General features: G+C 36.9%; 1 pseudogene; it reads left to right on the forward strand.

Annotated features, from left to right (window-relative positions):
• The first annotated feature begins 13429 nt into the window (after positions 1–13429).
• Positions 13430–14032, forward strand: LOC143888540 (copper-transporting ATPase PAA2, chloroplastic pseudogene; annotated as a pseudogene).
• The last annotated feature ends 225 nt before the right edge of the window (positions 14033–14257 follow it).

Here is a 14257-nt window from a genome sequence, read left to right on the forward strand (position 1 = left end):
CATGCTAAACAAGATAAAATCAAATTGAACTCTAAAGTGAAAATAAATGAACATAGCAAGATTAGGAAGATTTGGGTACCTAAGGGATCTCACTTGCCTATTCATATGTAGGTATGCCTTAAAAGCCATAACAAGAAGAACACATGGTACCTTGATAGTGGATGCTCTAGACACATGACAGGAGACCTTACTCAATTCGCATCCCTATCACTCAAGGATGGTGGAGACGTTACCTTTGGAGATGATAAGAAAGGAAAAGTCAAACGTGAAGGCACCATAGGTAACTCTACCTCTCCCATACATGATGTACTATTTGTTGATGGCTTGTCCCATAATCTTATTAGCATTAGTCAATTATGTGATAATGGGTTTGAAGTAGTCTTCAGTCCCGACAAATGCATTGTTAAAAATAAGATAGATGGAAAAGTAAAATTCATAGGTTCTAGAGACAATAACATTTACACAATTGGACTAGATGATCTTAGACTCCAAAATGTGACTTGTCTTAATGCCATTAGTGAGGATTCTTGGCTATGGCATAGGAGGTTGGGTCATGCCGGAATGGAACTCATTTCGACCCTCTCCTCAAAAGAAATTATTAGAGGATTGCCTAAGTTCAAATACACCAAAGATCACATTTGTAGAACTTGTCAATTAGGAAAACAATTGAAGAGCTCATTTGCACCTAAAAATATGATTTCAACTTCCTACCCCTTGGAGCTACTTCATATGGATCTTTTTGGACCAATGAAGACAAGTAGCCTAGGTGGAAAGAGGTATGTGTTTGTAGTTGTGGATGACTACTCACGATTTACATGGGTCATATTTCTAGCACACAAAGATGAAACTTATGAAAACTTCCTTACATTGTGCAATCAAATACAAAATGAAAAAGGTGTTGCTATCTCTTACATTAGAAGTGATCATGGAACGGAATTTGAAAATGTACATTTTGACACTTACTGTAATGAACATGGCATAAAACATAATTTTTCCGCACCTAGAACACCTCAAGAAAATGGAGTTGTAGAAAGAAAGAATCGTACTCTCCAAGAAATGGCTAGAACTATGTTGCCTGAAAATGATCTCCCTAGATATTTTTGGGCGGAAGCGGTTAGCACCGCTTGCTATATCATAAACAGGGTATATTTAAGGCCAATTTCTAAGAAAACACCTTATGAGCTTTGAAAATACTTGAAACCAAATATAAGCTATTTTAGAGTGTTTGGATGTAAATACTTCATTTTAAACATTAAAGATAATTTACACAAATTTGATAAGAAGTCGGATGATGGAATATTCTTAGGGTACTCTTCACATAGCAAGGCATATAGAGTATTTAATAGAAGAACCCTAGTTGTCGAAGAATCCATGCATGTGACATTTGATGAGAGAGAGCCAACACCTCAAGAAATGCCACATGATGAGGATGAACCTAATGAACATCTCTTACCTAAGTTAAGTGCTCCTCATGCATCTACAAGTCATACATTACCTAGTGAGGAAGCAGAAAATGTAGATGATAACTCATTGCCTAGGGATAGGAGAACATTGGTAGATCATCCTGAATCCCAAATCTTAGGTGATGCCACATCGCCGGTAAGAACTAGATCATACTATCGTAGTGTGAGTAACAATTTGGCGTTCCTATCCGAATTAGAACCTAAAACCATCAAGGAAGCCGAAAAGGATGAATATTGGTTGATGGCTATGCAAGAAGAGTTGAGTCAATTCGAAAGGAACAAGGTGTGGAGGCTAGTGCCTAGACCTAGTGATCATCCAGTCATTGGCACGAGATGGGTGTATAGAAACAAGTTGGATGAAAATGGAATTATCACTAGAAACAAAGCTAGGCTTGTAGCCCAAGGGTACAATCAGGAGGAGGGAATAGAATATGATGAGACATTTGCTCCTGTTGCCCGTATGGAGGCTATTAGGATACTCTTGGCATATGCATCTCATAAAAGATTTAAATTATATCAAATGGATGTCAAAAGTGCCTTCCTAAATGGCTATATTTAAGAGGAAGTGTATGTTGAGCAACCTCCAGGTTTTGAAGACTTCAAACATCCAAATCATGTCTTCAGGCTTGATAAAGCTTTGTATGGGTTAAAGCAAGCTCCTAGAGCTTGGTATGAGAGGCTTTGCACTTTCTTGGTTGAAAAAGGATTTGAGATGGGAAAGGTGGATAAAACATTATTTATCAAAAGAGAAAATCAAGATATTCTCCTTGTCCAGATATATGTAGATGATACCATATGTGGCTCAACTAATCAAAAATTGTGTGATGAATTTGCAACTTTAATGAAAAATGAATTTGAAATGAGCATGATGGGTGAGTTAACCTATTTCTTAGGACTCCAAATTAAACAATACAAAAATGAAATATTTTTAAATCAAGAAAAATATACAAAGGAGTTATTAAAGAAGTATGGCATGGATAGCAGTAAGACATCAAGAATTGCCATGAGTACTACTGCTAAGCTAGAAAAGGATGAATTTGGCAAATCTGTGGATCAGAAGATGTATAGGGGTATGATAGGTAGCTTACTCTATTTGACAGCCAGCAGACCAGACATTATGTTTACTGTATGTCTCTGTGCTCGATTTCAATCGGATCCAAAGGAGTCTCACCTATCGGCAGTCAAGAAGATCTTCAAGTATTTAAGAGGAACACAAAGTCTAGGACTATGGTATGAAAGATCATCTTCCTTTACTCTCATCGGATATTCAGATGCAGACTTCGCCGGATGTAGAGTAGATAGGAAAAGCACTAGTGGAACTTGCCAATTCTTGGGTAAATCACTTGTTTCATAGTTTAGCAAGAAGCAAAATTCAGTAGCTCTGTCCACAACAGAAGCAGAATATGTGGCAGCTGGAGTCTGCTGTGCTCAAGTCCTATGGATGAAAAGCACATTGATGGACTATGCAATTAAAATGGAAAATATTCTCATCCAATGTGACAACACTAGTGCTATAAGCTTGACAAAGAACCCCATACAACACTCAAGAACAAAACATATTGAGATTAGGCACCACTTCAATAGAGATCACTCACAAAAAGGGGATATTTGCTTAAAATATATCAACGCTGAAGATCAATTAGCGGATATCTTTACAAAACCCCTTAGTGATGATAGAATTTGTTATATCCGAAGTGCCTTAAATATTTGGAGTGCGGATCAAGTCAAAGAAATTGCCAAATAAATACTTTGTGCCTTTCACCAGCTTATCTATATAGTATTTATATATATCATCTTTGTTTGGTAGTATCTACATGAATGAGATGTCAAATATTAATCTTAAAAATCACTCAATTGGTACTCTTAGCCTTCTTAGTTTTCTAAGTTGGAGAGGTACTTTCACTTTAATTAAAATACCTAACATTTTGACATATGTCAACATCTCGATCATGAACAGGTATATGTGCATTACTTGGTTATATATATTTTTATACCATAAGCATTGATTTAGGGGGAGTACCTAACTCAATCTTTATCTACTCCTGAATTGCTTTATTTTTTACACCCTTTTCTGTCGATGACAAAAGGGGGAGAAGTTTGAAATTGATTATCTATTCAATTGACTATATGCATCATATGCTTTTAATTGCTATCATTTTTTTTGTGTATATGTTGAGGGGGAGTTCTGGCATTCACTTGCCTACTATGTCACTCCACACACACCTCATAATCAATTTTGTTTGTCATCATAAAAAAGGGGGAGATTGTAAGCCCAAGGGTCTACTCTCCTATCTTGTTTTGATGATTCTAAACATAATTGATTGTGTTATTGAATACTAATCAATTTGCTTTGAAGTGTTGTGTTTAAGATAGGATTGATCATTGAAGAAACCAACACACTACATGACCATGCTTGGAGATATCCCATACAAGAGTCAAAGGAGCTAAGTAAAGCTCACCTCATCTCTCAAGCAAGCATACACAAGATGGAAGACCAAGACTAAAGAGAAGTTAAAAGCTACATAGGTATCATTGTACATCCTGTCTCTTTAGATTTCCAAGTCAAGGCAAAGTGTTTTAAAAATAGTTTTAAAAAACACTTAAAGAACTTTAAAGGTTTAGTGAATGGTTATGTGGTGGACCAACATGTTGGGACCCTCATAAACATTCCAAAATTATCGTAGGAGTTGAGTTCCAAAAGCCAAAAATTAAACAAGAAATAAAATCTCAAAATATACAGATTTTTAGGCTTCTCGGAACTCCGAGATTTTTCTCGGAGCTCCGAGCTCGGAACTCCGAGAGTTCCCTCGGAACTCCGAGAAATGGTCCAGTAGCTTCTGGCCATTTTCTCGGAACTCCGAGAAATTTTCTCGGAGTTCCGAGAAAATGGTCCAGTAGAAAAATTCCATTTTCTGGCCGTTCTCTCGGAACTCCGAGAATATTTCTCGGAACTCCGAGAACCTTGCGACAGCTCAAAAAAGAGCCGTTGGGATATGAATTAATTTGTGGTTTTTGTTATTTCCACCCCCAAACGGTCATATTTTGAGGAGAGACTATTTATACAACATCTAGAGGATTATTTCTACTCTCTTGATCATTTGAAAAACTTTCTTAAGCATTCAAGCAAACTTGCAACCCTTTCAAGCTTAAGATTTTGATTTTTCCAAACTTGCCTTGCACTTGCAAATCTATTGAGTTTGGGTTTAGAGCTTTCACTTGCAATCATCATTGAAGAGCAATCAAGGGACTTCAAAGAGCATCAAGCTTTCAAGAAGAAGCTAAGCTTTTCAACTTTCATTTCTTGTAAAAGTGTAAGGGCATCCTATTTTAATTCCCTAGAGAGAAGCCGCTTAGAACTCGGCGAAGAAGGAGAGTCATTGTAAAGGTGTAAGGGCATCCTCATTTAATATCCCTTGGAAGTGTAACCGCCTCGGAGCCGGACATCGTGGAGGTCTCGCATAGTGGAAATCCTTAAGTACGATCTTAAGAAGAGTGGAGTAGGGCTTTGCCCGAACCACTATACATCGGTGTGTCTCTTCCATTATCTTGCACTTTCATTCTTTTTGGTTTAGCATTTCACTTTGTCTTTTAATCTTACTTGCACTAACCAAAAATTCAATCAAGAGAAGAAAATTCAAATTAGGGTTTATAATTAATTTTCAAAAGGGCTAATTAAGTGTTAAAATCAATTCACCTCCCCTCTTGTTTATTTCAGATTTGAAAGTTTAAGCTCAAAAAGATGGAATTTGATCTTACAAAAATGTTCAAAATCTTGGTTAGAAAGGTTTGGACAGTGTATATATAACCCTTGAAGAAATATGACCGTTTGGAGGTAAAACTGTAAAAAATTGTGTTGAAAAAGTCAACCTGCGCAAGCCCTAAGGGCTCTTTTTCAAGCCGCGGCGGTCGACCGAGGCACGGTGGTCGTCCGCCCTTATAGGGCTCTCTTTAGAAAATTCAAATTTCAAACCAGCGCGGTCGACCGGCCCTATGGCGGTCACCCGACGACGGCAATCTGTTTGAATAAAATTTCAGCTCAAAAACACTATCCCAGTCGACCGGCCCATGGCGGTCGCCCTCCCAAACCATGACGGATTGTTTCTGTTTCGACAAGAACAATTCCGCGGTGTCCCTGCTAACCCCGGTCGACCGGCCCGCCTTTGTTCGGAGGATGCTGGAATTCTAGCCATTCTTCCGCGATCGCCCGGGACACCCAGGTCGATTGGCCCTGGTAAAAATTTCATTTTAACATTTAAAAATTCAGGGATTTGGGCCATGGTCTTTGGGCTTAAGTCCAAGGTTTTCAAACACAATTTTGGGTGTGTTGATGGTTTCCAAAGATATAAAAGGTTAAGTGTGAAAACCATTTGAAAACCTTTCAAAGTGCATTTTACATAAAATCAAGAGGACTCTAAATACATTCTAAAGTGTATACCATGAGTCTTCTTGAAATATATTTGCTCCTTTGCACTTCCTTGGACTTCTTTGGCTTGAGTGAACATCTTGAACTTTGTCTTGTCTCTTGTGACTTCCTCCAATCTTCAAATCATGTTGAGAGGTGCATGAGGAGTCACTATGGCATATTCAACTCCAAGCTCCTTCTTGACACTTGCTAGGTAACTTGGGATCTTCATCTCGAGCTTCTTGACTTGAACATCCTCTAATGATGATGTATTCACTGTGAGTGCAAGCTCTTGATCATTGTGTGTGTGGATCCGCAAGCCATGTGTTGTGTAATGGCAATATGACATATCAAATTCCTGTATACAACACAACATCTCAAAGCAACACATTAGTCCATTAATGCTAATAAATTTGAGTTTGCTAGCATCAAAACAAGAAGGTATGGTGAATGTTTGAACCCATGGGATCCCTTGGGCTTACATTCTCCCCCTTTTTTATGATGGCAAACAAATAGATTAGGGAGACAGGAGATATAAAAGATATTGACATATAGAGATCAAATGATATTCAATAAAGCATTGCTCCCCCTCATTATATGCACAAGAATAACAGATGAATGTAAAACATGTGATGCATATATAATGAATTACCTAATCAATTCTCAAAATTCTGCCTATTTTGGCAACAGCAAAAAGGAAGGAATATATAACTGTGAGAGTGAAAGTGGGGTGTCAAGGTGAATAATAGCTTATATAAGCTATGTGCCAAGTATATGATATTACATTTAAGCTCTTATGATGCTTATAAAAAAGAAAATAAGTAAAATGCATGATAAGCCATTTTTGTATCTAAAGATTTTGGAAGTTGCACAAGTATGGGGGCAATAAACCATGTGAGCACATCACAAAGGTTTATATAAACATGAATAAGAAACCATTTTGCTCTCCCCCTATGAATTTGTCAGAGGCCCTAGGTGAAATCTATGCGATAGAGCATGACATGACACTATGATGGCAAAGTTGAATGATTTGAACACTTGAGCTACATCTGTATAGGGGTTTTCTTTGCAAAGTGTAGACAAGTCTGTTCTAGAGCAAGGTCATGCTTTGAACTATAATAAAACTTTTGAGTCCACAAGTTGCTTCCCTTAGGGATATACATATATGAAAGTGAAAGCTCCCCCTGACTATGCGCATATAATCTAAATGTAATAGTTCCATGCACATAGGACAAATGCTTTGCCTTTTATATCTTTAACCATTCATAGTAGATCCATTCAAAAGAGTTTTACATTTTGAGAGTGGGAATGGAGGAGTATCAGACAAAAGATATATCAAATGTAAGGAATATATATAGTCTGATACATAAATGCTCATGGATACAAGAATAGAAAAGTAAATGGCATATCCATGGCAAATAATGGGACATGTATATATATATACATATAAGACAAAAATAAAGTGCTATATACATGAACCAAAAATAGAAGAGATTTAACAGTTACGGCTTAAAGTATAATACCATAATTTCTCTCCCAATCTATTTATCTAGATTATCATGAGTATGAGATGTCCAAAGTGAAGCATACATGATAAGCACAATCAAACATAAACATATGGAAGGACAGTGAAAGACCCTTCTATGTTTGATGATGGGCATAGATTAAAGGAATGTCAAGATACTGTAGACACCCCCATTTGGCTATACTTTAAAAAGTAAAAGATTTGGTAGTTTGTCAAGTTTTGAGTCCGTATTCCACCTAGGATTAGGCATCTGGGGATTTTAGGGTAGATTTCGCCTCGTTGAAGGAATTCTGAAGTTAATTCGCGATCCTAAAGGTTTCTAGGGTGTTCCAATAGTATCTAGAAGATGAAAATTCAAGTCTCCAACCAACTGAAAAAATCTGTTATTTTTAGAATTTTTGGGGTTTCCCTCATTTTTGCCCATTTTTACACTACAGGGGTATTTTGGTCATTCCCGATGTGTCTCGTCTGACCCCTGAGTTATATTTGAGAAATCTTGAGTGATTTTACAAATTTTGAAAAAGCAGCTAATTTTAGAAACTCATGGGGCTTCCACATTTTCATCATCTTATGGATATTTCAATCATTTCTCATATATCCAAAACCATCTTGAGGGTACGACTGATGGATTAGGAGTAATTTCGTAAGATTCGGGAAACCTGCTAAATTTAGATCTCTTAAGATTTTCTCTTAGTCTTGCACTTCGGGGGTATTTTAGACATTTCTAACATATCATATTGGGTCCCTAATTTGTGTCTAAGAAATTTTGAGTCCGTTCATAAATTTTCGGAAATCTGCTATTTTTGAAATTTCCCAGGGTTCTCCCTAGTCTGGCCAAATTCTAGCACCTCGGGGTAATTTGGTCTCTCCCTGTGTAATTCTTTTGATCCCCGAAATATGTCTGAGAGATTATGATTGATTTCCTAAATTTTGGAAAACCTGCTAAATTTAGAATTTCTCAGAGGTTTCGCTTAATTTGGAAATTCTGAGTGTTGAGGGCATTTTGGGTATTTTCAGGGGATACCAAATGATCCGGTTTAATATTGCTCACTGAAAGAACCCAATTTTAAAAATTTCTATTTTTGAAGTTTTACCACAAAGACTTTCCATTTTTAATTTTTTCCTTTAGGAGTGAACCAATCTGAGGGTATTTTGGTCGCATTTGGATGTCTAACAGTCAAATAGGGGCATTTTGGTCCGAAAAGTTGTTTTCTAAAAAAAATGGTCCGATAATGTGTGAGGGATGCACCATAAATGTCAAATGGGTTGGGTCCATATATAGAATGTTGAATTTAGAAAGATTTTATTAAATTTTTGCGGAAAAACCCGAAACCCGCGTGAAATGGCCCATTGGGCTAAAGCCTGCAAAGATGGAGCTCATGTGGGTTCACCGATATGGGTCAACCACCATGGTGGGAGCCCCACATGGCTGACCCACATGAGTTGAGTATCCAACCTTGATGATGTCACAATGGTGACATCATATTTGTTAAAAGAAAAATAAAAAGAATAAAAAAAGAAGAGAAGGAAAGAAGGAAAAGATGAATGATTGCTTAAAAAGGTTTTCTTCCAAAGAAGCAATATGGAATGAGAATAGCATATCTTGATTGACAACAAATTAAGATTGGAATCAAATCCAATTTGGAAACAAGAAAGAAAGAAAGCAAGAGGGGAAAATTGGAAACAAGCCAAAAATGAGAGCTCTCACATTGGAAACTACTATTTCTCTCTTAACCCTAGCTTTTTGTATAAAAATCAAAGCAAACAATCAGAGGAACGATTCAAAAAAATCCAAATTCGTCATTTTTCTCTCTCCTCCTAAGAAAAAAAAGAAAAGAAAGAAAGAGAAAGAAAACTCTTCTCTCTTGAAGTATGTTCATCTCTCTCAAGGGTTCTTCACAAAAGGGATTCTTGAATTCACTTTTCTTCTTCAAGAAATCGCATATCAAGGATCTTTGAGGTGTTCTTTCGGTTTTCGTCATCATATCAAAGGGTTGGGCAAAGTGAATATCTCGGATTACCAACCCAAGAGACAATGAGCGCGATCAACAGTAGGATCTTTATCTTTATAATATCAAAAGTAGAAAAACATGCTAGGGTTTTACTTTTGATAGATGAAATCAATGAATTTTTCCTTGAAATTCCAGTACGTTATAATATAGATTATAAATTTTCAAAATCCAAAATTTTACAAAAAATTAATTTTTCTCCATTTAATAATGATTTTCTTTCGTTTTTTATTCAATATGGATTTAAATCGGATTATCAAAGCAAGTGTTTGAAAACGTGGGTTTCTTTAAAAACTGCTATTTTTTGGGATTTCTATAAAATAAAATACTACTGGAAACTTAATTTCCAATCGCGGTTTGGTCGTTTTAATTTTCATTCTATTTTTTAAAAAATAACCCTGAAAGAGGTTATTTCTTGATGAACGAAGCCAAAAGTATATCAAACCATGTCAAAAATTTGTGAAATCTTGGTTTCAAACCAATATTTTGATTTCCAGACCACCCAAAATTTTTGGATTTTTCTGAATTTGTTTAATCCGGTTTTAAATTATTTTAAAATTTGGCTATTTTTAATAAATATCAAAAGGTTTTAAAAATTGATTTTCCTCTCCAGAATTAATGTTAAATAATAAAATGAATTTTTCATGAAATTTTTTTTCCAAAAAAGGATTTTTATTTGTTTTCTAATTGCTTCTTCGTTTTACGTGTCGTAAGTCTTTTTTATATTAAATTAATAAAATTTTGAATCTTTTTTCTACAAACCAGTAGTTTAGGCCATTAGAAGGTTAGTGAAAAATTTTCAAAAGATTTTACAAAGGTTTAATATGATTTCACGATTTTCTTTTTAAAAAACGGGTTTTAATTCCTAGAAAACGAAATCCCCTTTTTATTCATAAATCAATTTTATGTAGGAGCATTAATTATCAGGTCTTGAAATTTTGACTGTAAATCATATAACCTATTTTATATCTACTGGGATTTGTACATGATTTTAGGATACCATTTAATCTACTTTTTTATTGATTCATTGATTTTATCCGAATGTTGTGTGAATTTTAATTGGCATCAAATCTTGATAAACACCTTTGAAATTTTTACAGTAGTCTAATATTATGCAGATATCTATACTATAATAGGTTTACTTGATTTGCAATTCGTATGCTATGAGTTGATTTGTTAATTTGCAATCTGACCTAAATTTTGGAAATTCAGAAATTGATAGCAAAACTTATTCCAAATTCATTAAACTCTTCCAGTAGTCTAAAATCATTCATATCTTATTACCAAAAATGTTGCAATGAATTTAAAGTTCAATTGCTTAGGATTACTGTGTAATCATAGCAATCTGGTCTTAATGTTAATAAATCACAACTTAATAGCAAATCAACACAAAAGTCAGTGAAAAATGTCAGAAAATCCTAATTTTCATCATATATTTAACCTTAAAATTGTTTGAAACAGAAACCCTAGAGGTTATAGATTCCCTTTGTAAATTGACTATGCTGTGACGGTTTAACTGCCGAGATCGCATTCATAATCGTATACTAATTGTGATCATTCCTGCATAATTTGAGCATGTAAATTATAGTATGTTGTTGGCTCCGAGGTCCTCTGTCTACGGAAATCCTGAGAATCATGACAGGCAATAATATACTATAATTTATGTGTTAAATTATACAAGGATTGAGAGCACGATGCCCTTTCATGGATGCAACTCAAGGTTGAAATTTGCCAACCATAGAGCCTTTGGTGTTCCTTAGATGTTAGGAATTGAAAATACTTTGAAAAATCGAAAATCATTAAGTCCAACAAATTGACTTAACTCGATCCATGTCTTTGGAACCGTTGGATTGCGGTCTCTTATCGTAGGAACCTTTAGGGCCCCATTTAGGGACACTTATGTCACGTCATGTCCTAGGTTTTAGGGAGTCCTAGAGTTAGGAGTCCAGCTTCACCACGGCCGTTTGCTATGGATAGCAACTGTGCCATAGATTTAGTTACACTAGTCATCCAATTTTTTCCTAGGCCAAACCTAGTTACCTAGGATGTAGGTTAACCTGCATTAGTCTAAGGGACAACTTGCACTTAGATAGGATCATATAGCATCTTAGATGAAGTCATAGGATAATAAAATCTTCAACTTGAACTAAATAATTTCTCTTAAACTGTTAAAACAGTCAATCCAGTCTAGATCAGTGTTCTAGATGAGTTAGGCATAAGTAGTTTAGTTCAGGTGCACCGAACTACGATCGACTCTGATTCCAGTGAGGCTGGGATACGTAGGCAACTTGGATACTCGAGTGGCATACCAAGCCCGAGTCGGCTCCACACGTAAGTGGTTAGGTTTTGTATATTAATCCTTAAATTAAAAGTAATTAAATCACTTAGGACTTTCTATGAAATTAGAATTTTAGGAGAACTTTAACTTAGATTGAATTCAAACAAAATAAGAAAATCAAGATACACATTTAGAAATTACATTGAAATTAGATCTTAGGATGCATGTCACGTAGTTCGCACATTCATATAGAGTTAAATGAGCAATTTAAAAGAAATTCAAAAGAGTTAACTTTTGGAATTGAAGACCGATTATCAGGCAGGAATGGTGCATGTGGTGGTAACTCCCCATACCTTCCATTCTCATAACCAGATAACGAGTCTAGATTTCTGGTCAATTATGGGTCCTAGATTCCTCATCTAGGTGGCGACTCTTTCACTCTCTTTTGCGTGGAATTCGGATTGCCTTAGTGATCCCAAGTTCACGAAAAAGATGAATAAAATCACACCTTGCTAGGCTCGGCGGCTGTAGACACCCCATTTTGACCGGACCCAAGTTCATGTTGATTGTGCGAAAACCCGTCCAATGAGTGAGTGGGTACCCCAAATTTAATCCCAGCATAGATTAGGGTCTCGTCCAGATCCTCACAAAATTTTGTCGAGATCTGAGCCCATTCACCTAGCAAACACACCGAGTAAGCAATTGGATATGTGATTGAAAAGGGGAGTGAATTATCTGCACAGGGGGTGTATTTACCAAGCTATTGAATCAAAAGCATAGAAGGAGGATGAATTATCTCGTCTGGGCCGTGGCTGATTCGCGCGCTCATCAATTTGTGTGCGCTCATCAATTTATGGTGTGCCAATATCAGCAGCCATAGTATAGATATATAAAAAAAATCACAAAGAACAGAGGGGGGTCTAATTTTTCGTCAAAACAGAGAGAGAGAGAGAGAGAGAGAGAGAGAGAGAGAGAGAGGGATTTCGATATTCTTCTCCGGCGATTCCGTCGGAAATCCGACGAGCTCCACACCTCGTCAGCCGCACCTCCATTTCACCACCATTCCAACCTCCTTCTCCTCTTTCGATCTATCTGCTGGCCCTGTTTGGTAAACCCATTTTTATTTTAACCCAAACCCTAACCGTGGCAAACACCATTGATTCCGATGACCCAAGCTCCGGTCGGCCTCATTTTCTTCCCTAATCTATCTTATTCTTCTTCTTAGCTAGCTTTAAGCCATAGATCCAAGTTTCTTAAGCCTTGATTCTAGATCTAAGAACCTCTAACACTCTGTATTTCTTCCCCAACCTCTAACCATTGCAGATCCCATTTTCGTTCACCCTAGCCATCTCCTCCATTACCCGATCCGAACTCTCAGCCTTCCTTTCCGATCAAAATCCGACTAGTTTTCCGGCAAACTCTATAAATTCCGACCCGGAATCCTACGATCCCCCATAGATTCCGTCCATCACCATCTCTCTCTCTAGATTCATGGCGAAAGATTTTCTGCAAATGCAAATGGATCTATCATCAAACCCTAAAATCTCCATCAGATCTAAAGAAAACTTAAAATTCCACTACTTTCTCGGCAGTCCGTTGCTTATCTGACCTTCTTCCCTCACTTTCCGACTTACATCCGTTCGCAAAACTCTAAAACTTCTCCATGCAAAAGCCGTAGAGATCGGAATTCCGGCATTAGAATCTCCAAATCATTGAGAAGAGAATTTTCTGCTCCTCGATGTCACCGGAATGATGTGCGGATCCTGTGTTTCTCGCGTTAAAACGATTTTAGCATCAGACAATCGTGTTGATTCTGCTGTCGTTAAAATGTTGACGGAAACAACAGCGATTAGGTTGGAATCATTCGAAATTTCGGGAGAGATTGCCGAGGATTTAGCACGGAGATTGATTGAATGTGGATTTCCGTCGAAGAAGAGGGATTTAGGGTTAGGAATTGGGGAGAATGTGAGGAAGTGGAAGGAGATGGCTAAGAAGAAGGAGGATTTGATCACAAGGAGTCGGAATCAAGTGGTCTTTGCTTGGACTCTCGTGGCTCTGTGTTGCGGCTCGCATGCTTCACATCTCTTGCATTCTGTTGGGATTCATATTTCGCATGGATCGTTTTGGGATTTATTGCATAATTCGTATATGAAAGGTGGTGTAGCTTTGGTTTCTCTGTTCGGACCAGGCAAAGATCCGGCCATTCCTACTACAGATCCGGCCGATTCTCAATCCAATCTCAGCCGTGTTGTCGAAACACTGGACCTGAAGCTTGTGAGAGCGGAATTTGGTCTTCTTCTTCGTCGACCTCATTCGACACCAAGATTGATTGTACTACCATCTTCTTCTTGGTGAGTTGTGCTATTCAGGTAATATTCCTATGCCTCTCTGATATTGCTAAATTTTATGAAGAGATCTACCTTGGTCTAGCATTATGGCATTAGTTCAGGGTTTTCATTTTTAGCTTGATTCTTCTATGCAATTTAATTCTCTGTGATGAATGGATGGCTGGAGTTATACATGTTTAAATGGTGAAGGAAATCAGATGGTTACTCTGCCCCATGTAGTGGGTACGAGTAT

The sequence above is a fragment of the Tasmannia lanceolata genome, unplaced genomic scaffold, assembly GCF_043159265.1.
Source record: "Tasmannia lanceolata isolate RefF3 unplaced genomic scaffold, GAP_Taslan_0.1 ptg000012l, whole genome shotgun sequence".
Taxonomy (NCBI): Eukaryota; Viridiplantae; Streptophyta; class Magnoliopsida; order Canellales; family Winteraceae; genus Tasmannia; species Tasmannia lanceolata.